The following is a 13,497-nucleotide window of genomic DNA, read 5'->3' as shown; positions in this document are numbered from 1 at the left end:
CCAAGTACTGAATAAGTGGCAACTCTGGTATCTTATCAGGATATAAACGATGCACAAATCCAGCAGGTATCAGGGAAATTAGAAGACTGCAGTGAATATGACGGGAGAATCCAGAAGCTACAATACTTCATAAAATTATCTGTTCCTCCACATCATTGTAAATTCCCTTCTATTTCCTTCCAGTTACTGCAGCAGACACTAGAATCAGTTCAAACATTCCTCCTGGATATTCCTCAAGTACAGAATAACACTACATGTTTCTTATTCATCATCTTTATCAAATTACTTCAAACCCAAATACTGGCTCCTCAGTGTTTATAGATCACTGGTGTAAATCCCACACCTGAACTAGTGATCCAAATGATTTACTCCAGAATAATACAGAAATACCAGGATGAAAAGAACAACCAGCGAAAGTTTCAAACTCTATCCCGTTAAAATAGATGTCCACACTCCACAACCATGGAAAGATTCAGCTTGGCATCAAACACCATCTTTTGCAATGAAGAATATCTAATAAACTGCTCTCAAATACTCTGCCCTTAGCAGGAGGCCACTGATGTTCCTGTTTGCATCTATGTACCATGAAACCTACCTGCAACATGGAAAAAGAGAAATACAGCTAACACTGCAGCTGTGATGGAAGAAGGCAGAGCAGACCTCATCACCCACTACCACGAGCTGTCTTGTTATTAACTCATCTTTATTCCTCTTACTCCTCCATGGGGTTGTCCCTCTGAACAGCTTGGAAATGGGTATTTCCTGCTTTTGTTGCAGAAAATGCCAAAATCTAGAGCCAGAAGTTTGAAAAGTAGGTGAACATGGTGTTGTTCCATGAGAGGCGTAGCCTGCACTAAGATAGTTCTCCTTTTTCATGTTTTATGGCCTCACTACATTACCAAGATTACAAGAATTTGATATTATTGCCTGGTAGCTATAAATGGAAAGCAGAAGTCGAGAAACCTGCCTGAGAACCAAGAATGAGATCATAAACACACCAGATTAAATTTTCAGTTTGTTTCAACACTTTGTTTTGCCCCTTTCCGTTTGTTGAATTAACAGAAAATCTAAATTGGGCCTTTCAGAAGGCCAAGTTGCCAGACTGTGTGAAAAAAGCTGTTGAAAAATTACCTCTGAGTCAATATCCTTTTGGGGTTAGAGTCAGAGAAGAAATTGGGCAGAAGGCTTAAGGGGAATGCAAAACAGACAAATCTATCACTTTGAGTCCAGTGATTGGCAAACTGCTTGATTACAGCACAAAGAAAAGGGCATGTCTAGGGAAAGAGACTGAGTAGACCTACTTAATCTTCATGGAAATACTAAGCTTTAATTAATTGATAGTCATAGGAGCTTCTCTATCTTTAAACTTTTCTTTCAATAGCATTTCTCTGTGGATAAATACATAAGTAATGCAAAAATGTTTTAAGCTACAATGGTCAAGGAGTCAGGAAGCAACCGAGGGAAAGTCTTGGCAGTGTCAGGTCTGGCTACAGAGCTTAAAACTAGAATGTAAAAGACAGTACAGCTCAGGTGCACAGGAGTGAGAGAAACATACTCTTCTACCTTAACAAGAGGAAGATTGCCACTCTTTCAAAAATGAAAATCTCAGTTGCTTGCCTTTTTTTGCTTCACCAGTCTGAATGGCCCTTAGCTTACTCTGGTATTTTTTCTTCATTGTTTTGGTTTTGACACAAATCCGTATACAGCTGTCTCTCTATTGACTACACTGGATTTAGGATCCTGGGATTTCTTTCTAATCTGAATCCAAAAAATTTTAATAGCAGCTGTATTCTGCTGCATTAAAAGCATGGTCCCACCATGGAAAATATACTGTGAACAAAAGAGCACATTTTTGAAAGACAGATATTTCTACATGGAGAGGAGGCAGAGGATAGGAAAATGACACATCAGGGACAGCAAATGTTTTGCTGCACGTTGTAACTGAAGCACACAAAATGAAACCAAGCTTGTTTACAGCAGCAACTCCTTTCCCAGAGTTTCCCCTTTTCTTGTCACAGCATCCCAGCAGCCCTGTCTGAGGCGAAGGGTGAATAAGCTCTGTACTGCTCAGTACTTCCTCTGTTGTTTCATACACAATTTCAACTCAGTTTACTGATATTACATTCCCTTTGGGGTCTCATGGGACCCAATGCGGCCAAAACGGGTATTTGGCACAGTTTCATGCCAGAGGAATAGGAAAATTTGTAATGCTTTCAGTGTTAGGGCTGCGAAGGCAAGGCCAGCTGTCAGCTGGAGCAAGGCAGAGCCTGCAGGGACCTGCAGGCCAGGAGTCCCCAGGGCCACCTGCGAGGCTGCCACACACAAAGGCCATGTGCTGGGCGGGGGCGAGACAGGACGTACTTCCAGATGTATTTATTTCCATGCCATTCAGAGAGCTCAATCCTTTGTGGTTTGGACACTGGTTAAGACAAATATTGTTCTTTAAATCCTTCAATAACACCTCCTTTCCCCAGCAGCAGATACGCTCCAGCTGCACGGCCACACTTGGCACCCTGTGTGCCCTTTGTGCCACCTCTGCAGTGACTCTGGGCACACCTGACACTGCCGGGCCTCTGCTCAGGATGCATTTGGTTCAGCTCTGCATCCTGCATACATGGCATGGCAATATGGATCACTTCCAAGACTCACAGGACTTTTTTTTTTCTCTTTTAGAGTTCAAGTGAAATATGAATTCAAACTGCTGGAAAAGTAGAGAAAGAAACAGTGACCATCACTGTACAAGGACAAAGGGAGTAGGTATTCACTTAAATCACATATCAGTCATAAGAGTTAGATGGGGCATTTTAGGTTTCTAAAGGTAATGGATGAATCATTTTGATTCATCATTTTCCCCAAATAATTTGAATCAATCTTGTCTTATATTTTAAAGGGCCAACATGTTAAAGATTTCAGGCAATGGGGTTTGCTACTAAATGAAATCAAATGTTACCTAAGAGAACAAAGGATTAAAAAGGCCAAAATGCAACATTATTTACTCCAATAATAATATAAAGGAGAGAAGATTTGAGGAGAGCTGTTAGGGGCTTTCCTTCCCAAACTCCTGTTGACATATGAACTAACAGGTAATAAATCTCCCACATGAGTACAGAGGTTATGAAAATGAAAATTTGTAATGTCATTTTAGGAACAGAGGAAATCCCCCTCCAATTTAACTTTTGGACCAGTTTAGGAAGCTGAAGATAATTCATAGAAAAGAGTAGTAGTGCCATGCAAATCACAGACTTTTTAACCACAGGATGACATAGCATCCAAGTCTTTCATAACATTCCAAGTCCTAGAATACAGAAAAAATTGCAGAGTGGGACTGCTGTGAAGACAGGAAGTTGAAAAATGAAATACAAAGATTTCTGAACAAATGCTATTTTCCTGCAACACCCCAGACCCATTAAGTGCTACACATGAGTTTGAGTGAAACAGGCTGACAAAAAGCAGGTTATATCAAGCTGTAAATAAGGAGTCCAGTGAAACATCAGTACTTTGATTTAAAAGGACTTTGATTGAAAAGCTCAATATTGTTTGCCACAGTTTTATAGCCTTGTTTTCTTTCACCAAGTTTAGAAAGTTTTCTCTGATCCTCCGTGCTCCCCAAAGGTTATGTTAAGGTGCACAAGACACTCCCCCAAAGGCAGAGCTGTTTCCTGGCTTTTGCTGCAGGAAATATTTTGGGGCAAGCTTCTTGGGGAGGGGGGCAAGCCAGCAGTGGGGAAGGATGAAATTCCCTCCACGTTCCAATCACTTATCTCCTTTACCTCTTCCCAAATAAATGACTCACAATTCCTCTGCTCCACGTAGATTTTTCCTTTCAGAAATGCCCTGATTATTTGTAAAATGAAAGTAATGGAGCTCAAATTATATTTAGCTTTGAAGGTTTAGTTTCTGTTTCAGATCTGTGAAAAACTTATAATCTGAAAAGCCAGTTTAACTTTTTCTGTTATATTACCCAGCTCAAGAAGAGATACTACTTTTGCTGAGTCTTTATCTTTCTGATGGAATTGTGCTATTTTCCACAGACTTTACCATCTAAAATGAAAGAAAAACAGAGATGGAGCTGAAAAGGAACCTGATCTATATCCTACCACATTATTCTTTGTCTCCCTTAGAGATGAGTTTAAAGGAGTTTTAAAAAGCATAAGTATCAGGTAAAAGGAGTTTTTGCCTTTCAGTGATGTTACTGGAGATGTTTCTGGTGCTGGACACGGACAAGTTCAGGCAGAGCTGTGACAAGTGCCCTGCAGATGTCAGACTTGGGATTCAGAGCAGAATTTGCCTTTCACGTCCAGTATCACTGCCTGTGTCACAGCTGTGCCCAGCTCTCCCATCCCAGCTCTGAGATAAAGCATCACAGCAGACACTTGTCTACATTTTAACTCAATGGCTTTGAGACAGAATTTCAGCCCACCTCAATGGGAAAGTAAAGCTCTAGGTTGTTTTGCCAGAGTTGTGAAAAGATGGAAATACGCCAGCTTCTTTCAGTGATTCTCAGTTTCGCTTTCCATAGGCACAACATTTATACAAAAAAGGAATATTCTTAACAAAGTCTAAAACTTTGTTTAGACTACAATAACCCTTGGAGCAAGTAGCAGGGCTAGCCACAAAACAAAATCACAAAGCATTCTCTAAAATTTCACCCCCATTCAGACATCATCCCACTAATACCTGAAGCAACACAAGTCCAGATACTGGCACACTGCAATTACAAATATGTACAAAAAGCAAGATAAGATGAATTTACCATGAAAAAAGCATGCATTCAAGGCCTGAGGAAAAACTGACCTTAAGAAACTGGACAGTTCCTGCTCTTTCACTCTGGATTCAGTACCAAAAAATGATGAGCACTGCCAGCCCTACCCAGGGCCAACAGAAAGTGACAGTAGAAAGGAGGAAATAAGAAAGACCAGAACACCCAGAGGGGGAATTCCAAAGAGAAAAATAAAGAGGGACCTCCCTTCTAGCAGCCCCAGTGTAACAAGCAGTGTTACCTTTACTGGTCACTTTTCTCTGCTAAGAAGAGCTTGGTCTTGTCACTAATTAGGAAAACATCAATTTACTTGCTTGGAAACCAGAACTGGATGAGAGCTGACAGTAACAATTTCCATTGCTCCCCAAATTCTTCCCCTCCTTTTTCATTCCAGTTCAAATCTGTCCCAAAGCCATCCTGTTAAACAGACCATCAGTAAGAATAAAGCCAGCAGCATGCAGGCACTTACCTTGCAGCTCCAGTTGGTGTAACAGAAGTGAAAGTATCTCTTTCACATGTTCACAGACTCTACCAACAAAAACAAGTCTTGTATCTCATAGAAAGTCTCTTGCCATTGGCCCAAAATGAGAAGTATGATGTTTTATGAAACAGGAGCTTGTCTGGCTTGCACATGGTGTTCACAGACTGCTTGTAGCAGCATCCGACAGAATGTTTGTTCATCTAATCATCACTTACCTTGCCATGCCTACCTGGTGTTAAGACAAACAACCTTTTGAAAACCAAATTCATTCATGAGCTTCCTCTCATGATGCCTTTAGCTACTTTTGTGATGATCTGCAAGCTTATTTGTTTAGTTTTCTATCTTTAATCGTGCACAGACCTACACAAATTAGAAATTAATTGATTTTAAAAGAGACTGTACTCCAGAGTGAGCAGATACTTTTGGTAGCACTATTCCATTGGCTATAGCTTTTAAGAAAAGTTCCAACATGGTCTGAAGGGGAAAGGAAATGGGATTTGATGAACACAATGACATCCAAACTCCCAAATTACTGAGGTAAGGCAAGATTTTAATAAGCTGCTGGTAAGAAATGGCTTCTGCACAAGGCAGCAGCTCCTATGAGCAAAGCAGCTGCTGACCTGCGTAAGAATTTTCTCTTTGCAGAGGAGATCCACTTCTACCAGGTTCCATGGGAACATGCTCACGGGAAAGAGACAAAGCTGTTTTCTTCCTGGGAGCAGCTGACCTCTTGCCAGTGTTCACAGACATGGGGCCTGATCCGGGCTGCAGAGCATCAGCCTCTTCAGGCTCTCTCACACTCAGAGACATTGTGTGGGAATACAGCTAAGAAGCAGGACTGTCTGCTCAGGAAAGAGACGGTTTTGAACTTACGACAAAGCTTTTACAACAGCATGGCAAATCCTTACCTTCACATGACTTGAAAACTCTATTGAGGTGGACAGCAGTTAAGCTACCAGGAGTTACTGGGTCCACAAGAGATTTGCGGGACAAGGTGGGAGTCAAACTGTGGGACCGTGCAACAAAGGGGAACAAAACGGCTGCAGAAACGCTCCCCTCCCGGTGGGTGATTTTTGAGGTCCCGAAAGCCCAAGAGAAGTCCCGTGCTAAAGATAAAGGGGATGTCTCCCGCTTTCCCTTTGTGGCGGAGCCTCAGAGTCCTTTGCAATCCGGAGAGACTGCGTCCCTCTCCACACAGCCCACGGCCGCCCCTCTTAGGAGTGAAGGGAGAGTCATTCGCTGCTGGCCACTGCCCCAACGACAGCGACGGTGGCGGAGAGGCCGGCTCTGCCCCTGGACCCCTCTGCCCCGCACCCGCTGCCCCCGGGAAGGCCCCAGAGCTTTGCCCCTCCAGGCGGTGCCTGCCAGGAGCCGCGGCTCTGGCCGCTGCTGCAGGGGCCGGTCCCCCGGCCGCCGCCGGCCAGCTCGGCACGCTGGAGCTAGCGCGCATCAAAACACCAACTGATGCCACGGACTGACTGAATCGCCGGTCAGATTCACCCCGGGATCCCTGACTTTTAACGGGATGGTCACTGGGAAAATTCAAAGGTGTTTGTGTGGAAGTGCTGTTTTCCTACGTATCGGTAACACAGCAAGACTGTGATTCATTGGGAGTAATTGGCTAGGTAATAAATTTAACGTTCTTTTTGCTCACATTAAAGAAAAACTTATCTTATCTGTAGTAGTTATTTGAGACTTAGCTGTAATTACTCTGTGAATCTCCACTGTCAACTTTACCAGGTATTTGCTTTTTACTTCATAGTTTTAACAAGGTAATTTTATTGTAAATTTTTAGTATGGCTATTTAGTGATTCAAGTATAATTATTTTTCCTTGCCACATTAAAGTTAGGCTTGATATCAAAACAGTTTAAGTATATTGACAGACCACAAATAAAATAAATAATAGCTTGTTTTTTAGAATTAATTGAACCCCCAACTTTGTTTATATGCAAATGTCAGTTTTACAAACCCAGTAACCTAACCAAGTTACTTGTGTAAAACTCATGGCACTATTATATAACTAAATTCTTATTGGTTTAGCCTTCAATATTTATATCCCATTACTTTTGTAAGGCCAAACTGAAATCTATCATATAGGCAATCTTAAAAAGCTGCAGCAGTTTAATCCCTCTGATAAATTTATGTTGTTGCTATTTTGGTACAATTGTTTACCTGTGTGGTTTTTACCTTGATGTTTAACTCTTGCATGACAAATTTTTAGTAACTTTTTTGTAATGATAGAGTCTAAATAAGTTAATTTCTGTTAAAATTAATTTTCGTTTAGTCTTAATAATGTTAACTTTTTCTTCAGCATATTTTCTGTTATGTTCTAGTGAAGCTACGTTTTAGTAAAGTTGATTTTAAGTTTTGTTGAAATATACTTGTTTAAATTATAATTCTTTTACTATATAAATGAATGACATAATGGTAGTATCCTCAAGATCCAAAAGAAAAGACATACCTTAGCTATGGAAAGTGCTAGGCAATAGCTACATAAGCACCAAACAGTAAAAATGCACGGCTTCACTTAGTTCTCTTTTTCACACACACTGTTTGTGCTGTGACATGTTATAAAGAGGAAAGTGAATTGAAAAGGAGAACTTGTGCTTTTGATTTCTCTGCATTGAGGGGAAGTATCAGTTCTAAGTAAATATGATGCTGTGCAAAGTCTACAGCTAATTTTGGAACCCAAATAATATTAGTAAAATGTCAGTAATTAATGTTACTATTTTTCCTGGGGACAGTGAGGTAGATGAAAGTGTACCAATGGAAGCCACATTCTGTCCTTCAGCACATGGCATTTGGGCATGTCATGAACCTTGGTAGATTTTATCTGGTGTCAAGACAGTAAGAATTTTTTTTTTGTTTGTTTCTACAAATGCAAAAACAAAACCAGAAATAGAAATCACATTTAATTATTGCAAATCAGGACTGTAGCAGCAGAAGAACTTGAACCAAGTTTTCAAAGCTTAAGCCTCTCTAGTCCCCTTTCCCTTATTTTGGCTTCAGTTACAAGATAATCAGCTTTGGGTTCAAAGTCAGAGTAGTTTTTGCATGTTATTGCTTGGTTTGCCTACAGCCCAACAAAAGCCAGGGACTTTCTCTATAGAAACTAGGCTTCCTCCCAAGTTATGATCTTGCAGATCTTGTTGGAAAACTCTTCAGGAATACTTAGAAGACACGGGAAGAGCAAAACAGGAACAAACTTGAAATCTGTGTATCTTAGCACCCATTCAAAGTCTATCTTGCTTTTGATCTGTCTCCAATGTAGATATAACAGAGGAAACAATCCAGTGTTTGGGTTGAAAAGCCTATAATCTCCTGGTCATAATGAACACTGCCTGGGCACATTTGCAGGTGGAAATTGCTTAATGGTTGAAAGACTTGCAGAAAGTCTGCTTTTCTCAAGTGGCAATCATGGTGATGGTACCACAAGCTGCTGGCTCACTTGCTAGTCCTCTTCTGGAGGAAACTAACCCGTGGAGCAGAGAACTCTCTCCACAAGAAGTCTACCATTGTCCCATTAGTGGGTCCCCTCACAGCCAGCCACACGTCCTGGGGCTCTGAGCAGAGCATTTCCACCTGCAGCTGGCAGCTGCCTGGCCTGTAGATGGAGAAGACATTGAGAAAACCTCTTGTGCCTCCCCTTGGTTTTCAAGTAGTCTGTGAGCATTACAAATGCACAGATCCCTTAGCAGTAGTTTTGGCACAGGCAGTACACAAGAGTATTCATCTTGCTGACAGAAGGACTACCCATTCACCTGTAGCTAAGAGCAATTAGAAGAAAAAAAAAGAAGAAAATAAAAGAAATTTCTATCTCTCCTTTTGCCACCGCTGCAATTCATATAACACATGGTCCAATACATTGGTACACTGGAGCATGTGACATAAACCCTTTGTAATTTCCCTTAAGAGTGAAATAAAATAGAGCAAGAATGGGAAACAGCACACAAATGCAAACTCCAGCTAACAAGGAAAAGGATGCGTGCCAAAAACCACAGCCTGTGTTGAGTTTCAGATTGAATCAAAAAAACGGGCAAAAATAATGAACTGGCAGTTGAATAAACCACACACATATTAGGGGCTTCCCTGGACTATTTCTGATCTTTGTCAACTAAAGCACACAGCAGACACAAAGGCTTTCAGAATCCAGACCATCAGTCTGTTGAATGAAGGAGCACTAACCATGACCCTCATTCCAGTAGCTGTGATATTCTTGTAACTGCACACAGTGATTGTGGTATCACAGAAAGGTCACAACACCTTCCTCTTCAGGAGCTTCAGGTCCATCTTGCCACAGTTCTGCAGGATTGTCTCTGCCCTGCCCTGGAGAAGGGGAGCTCTCACGCCCTTCTGCTGAAGCTGCTCTGCCCTGCATGAAGGATGAAAATCAGAGAGTCAGTGCCTTCCCTGAGGAACAACAGCTTTGGGTTCTTGCCCTTCATCCAAGCTTTATTTCAGCATTTTTAATTGGTGATTATTCATGGATTTTAAAGGTGTGTGCCTTGTGAATTCAGGCCCAGTCACAGGAGAAACCCCCACCAGTTGGGAAGTCAGGCAGAACAGCTTTCATGGGAATAGCTGTGGAGATGTCCAGCACAGCCTGGAACTTCCTCCACTTCGAGGCTGAAAGATTGAGGCTTGTCACCTTTCAGGCCAGAGGGGAAATTGTGGTCTCTTAAATCATGGCCTTGGTTGTAACAGGGGCCATGACAGGCCACAGACATGAACCTTGCTTTCAGTTTTGCCAAAAGATTGGGCACCCGCCTCTAGGAGAGCTGAACACTCCGTGGAGAGTGAGTGATGCCCAGCAGCACCTGGTGCATCGTGTAAGGAATAATCAATCAGTGTGTGAGACCCCACCCAAAGCACTTCATGTCCCCACAGCTTATCTGGGGGATCGAGGGACCTGCAGACCAATCTGGAGCACCTCCTCCTCTTTGTACTATTCAAACCTACAGAAGAAGTATGAATTTTGTGAATTTTAATACCTCAGATATCCCCTCAAGTTCTTCATGTCTCAATACTAGGAAGCTGAAGCTCTTTGGTGAACTAGAAAAGGAAGTATTAATAAATTAGGAATTATCCTGTTAAACAATAATGCTGTAGAAGAAGGGACTACAGGCTGCTTCAAAAAAAATCACATTTTCACAGAAAAATTCACAGAATTAAGAAAGGTAGGTACAGGTTTTTCATTTCATTGCATCACCAGATTAGAAACACTTTCTTACTTTGTGTTTTGTTTCTATTCTCTTTGTATTTTTTTCTGATAATGTAATTACCTTTGCCACCTCCCCGACACCAATTTATAACAAATAAGAAAAACAAGTGCTAGCAAGTATGGGAAGAGCTGCTTAGCCACAGCCTCCAGAACAAAAGATGAAGTAGAAATTGCCAGTGAAAGTGGCTGGAGAACTGTCCAGCAAGTTTCTCAGGAAGCTAAGCAAGGCTGTGTAGGTACTCCTAGCAGTCAGGGGGAACAAAAGAAAAAGTAAACATGTAAAAAAAATCTAATGAATAAGCAAGTTACAGCTTTCATAAGCAAATTTAAATTTTATTTCTGCAGATAAACCAGCAGAAGAAACAGTGCTCAATTTTTCATATCAACCTCCTATTGTACTAAGCTTCTCAACTGTTTGATAGCCATTAGGGTCTTTTATTTAACAGGTTAAGAGTTTTTTTCCTCAGTAAGACTATAGAGGCTTAAGGCAGGAGAGCCATTGATACCTGTGTGACAGTGGACAGGCATTTTAAGTTCAAAGCTTAAGGGAAAGGACTCCACGCACCTCTTGTGACAAAATCACCTCCACTCTGGGAAATGGATCCCAGGGTTCAGAGAAAAGCTCTGTTTATGCAGTAGATCTGTGAAGTTGCTTAAACCCAACTTTTGACCACCCAAGTTCCTTATTTTTGGAGTTCCCAATCTGAGAAATGAGAGATGATGTGCAAAATTAACAAATACCAAGAACTGCAGCTGAGAGTGACTGAAGCTTTGAATGTATCAAGAGATACATAAAGCTAAAGACACTGAAAAATCTGCATCCAGCTGCTGGGAATGCACCCCCGGCTGGAAGAGAGCCAATGACTTTGCCTTGGTGTGCCCTTGTTTCGGATGTTTCTAAGTGACCACTGCAGAGTCTAAGCAGGAAAATGATACTGAAGTAAACTCATGAATAATTTCAAAGCCTTTTGTTTCCCAGTGTGACTGCACTAGAGTTCCTACAGCATGAGTTAAATAAGGCCTTAAAGCCACACAGGGACTACAGAGGATAAAATAAGGTATTTAATAAAATATGTAATGTTTCATTGGTTTTTCCCTAACGGAAAGGAAGACAGCTGCCACTGCACTTCTTAGAATCAAAACCAGTTATTGTGCAATAATGGGAGTTTATACTCATTTCTTCAAATACTCAGCAATTACTTTTCACCTTTTTGGGCACAACTCAATGAAGGATCAATACTTTTTTTTTTTTAAATCTCCATTTATATTTAGGCCCCAAACTTCCTCAGCTTTGACAAAGCTTTCTGTTACCCATTTCTTCCTGATGGCAAAACTTGATCTCTACTGAGAGTGAGTTGTTATACATCACCCAGCTAAAAGAAACTGTCCTCATCCCTCAAGTGTATCCTGTGACTTTTCCCCTGTTAATACTGGGCTGCCAATTACAACAATTCATCTATGTACAGCCAAAAAAATCTGGAGAAATTGGTTCTGGGCCAAAGCAGGAGATCATCTTTGACAACTGAATTAGAAAGCAATGCTATTAGAAATTTATCTATTTAGTACCTTCTCTGATTTGCCCTATCACACCCAAATATAAACATTTTATTGAAACACCAACAAACCTTTTAAGTGTATCTCTGATGAATCAAAGTGAAGTAAGAGTAATTACCAGATTAACAATATTTTCCAATGTTCAGAGGAATAGAATACTCAGCTGTAAACCCCACTGAAATGCTTAAACCGGAGCAAAACCAGTCAGGTTATTCACAATATCCTTAGGCAGTTTACAGGGGAAGTCTCTGATAAGTCTCTGCAAGATTCTAGGGAGTGTTTCAAGGAGAAAGAGAAATCAGCTGACTTCTTGGTAATCGTGTGACTAATACACCATATTAATCTTAAGGGGAGGCTCTATTTATTGTTGAAAGAAAGAGTGGAAGAGATTTTTCAGATGCCCACGTCAAGCCTCTGATTGTGCTCTACAATAGAAACGCCACTATTTATTGTGGGGAGGAAAATCCCTGTAAGGTAATGGCAAGGACACAGCAGCATGTGATGTATTCTTGAACTGTTTTATGCTGTGTACTTCAGTCAGCAATTAAGTGAAATCTTAATATATTTCATAAATTATCTGTTTTCCTGTGCAAAAACCTGAAAACCAAACCACAATTCATAAATTCAGTGTAATGTTCTCTTCATCTGTGGCTGTTGAAGCAGTATTTGAGCACTTACATCACCTTTAGGGTGTTGCTAATCTTTCGAATGTTCAAATAATTTGTAGTTAAGTTACAACTCAGAAAAAGAGTTGAAAATAGGACAGTTTGTCCTGTAAAATCCTAAAAAACACTGGAAGCTTCTAATGAGGTTTCACTTGCATGCATTCATTTTAAAACAAAGAATTCTTTCCTAGCAAACCCCAAATGAAGAAATTCATTTGACCAATGATTCCTCTAGAGACCAAGGATTCTTTCTAGCTCTCAATTTGCTCTAAAAGAAAACGATGAGCCATACAATACCTTGAATATTCACACAATTTCACATAGCTTCTTGGAGAATTTACCAAAACCATTTGCATGGTACGGTGACAGTTTCCTGTGGGATTATCTAATAGAGTTTGTTAGGAAAACAGATAATCCCTCCAGTGAGCCAGTGGAGATAGGCACTGGAAGGAGAGAAAATAAGGAAACATTTATCTGTTTTAAAATCAAAACACAGATTCTGCTTCTTTTCCAGTTATTTCATCACTCATGAAATCAGTTAGCAGCAGCAGAGTAGTAAATCAGATACCTCATGCTGTGACAGGCTAATTGTCCCCTCTCCCACAGAGGGGCTGTTTCATGTGATAAGGGACACAGGACACAGTTTTTTCTGGTGCCTTAGAATGAAAATGCAACGGCTAGGACAGTGCAGCAACATTACAGAGTTACTAAATTCAGACAATCAGATTTGCTGGCAGAACTGCCCTGAGGGGTGCAAGAGGAGCTGCTGCAGGAGCTGAGGTGAATGATCTGCAGCCCCGAGGATGAGAGACCTCC

At 41.0% G+C, this 13,497-nt stretch overlaps 1 protein-coding gene across 1 annotated transcript in view; it reads right to left on the bottom strand.

Moving 5' to 3' along the window:
• Positions 1-13,497, bottom strand: part of CIITA (class II major histocompatibility complex transactivator) — a 36,199-nt gene that overhangs the window by 21,446 nt on the left and 1,256 nt on the right. Inside the window, exons 3-5 of the mRNA XM_066198102.1 lie at positions 12,979-13,124; positions 10,233-10,293; positions 9,427-9,613 (exon numbers count right to left, since the gene is read on the bottom strand). The gene's annotated coding sequence lies outside the window, so the exon portion shown is untranslated. The remainder of the gene's footprint in view (positions 1-9,426; positions 9,614-10,232; positions 10,294-12,978; positions 13,125-13,497) is intronic.

Source organism: Chamaea fasciata, unplaced genomic scaffold (assembly GCF_029207755.1).
Source record: "Chamaea fasciata isolate MVZ Bird 193981 ecotype frontalis unplaced genomic scaffold, bChaFas1.0.hap1 SCAF_16, whole genome shotgun sequence".
In the NCBI taxonomy this organism is placed as follows: Eukaryota; Metazoa; Chordata; class Aves; order Passeriformes; family Sylviidae; genus Chamaea; species Chamaea fasciata.
The sequence above is the reverse complement of the archived record's forward strand: the minus strand, read 5'-3'. Positions and strand labels throughout refer to the sequence as shown.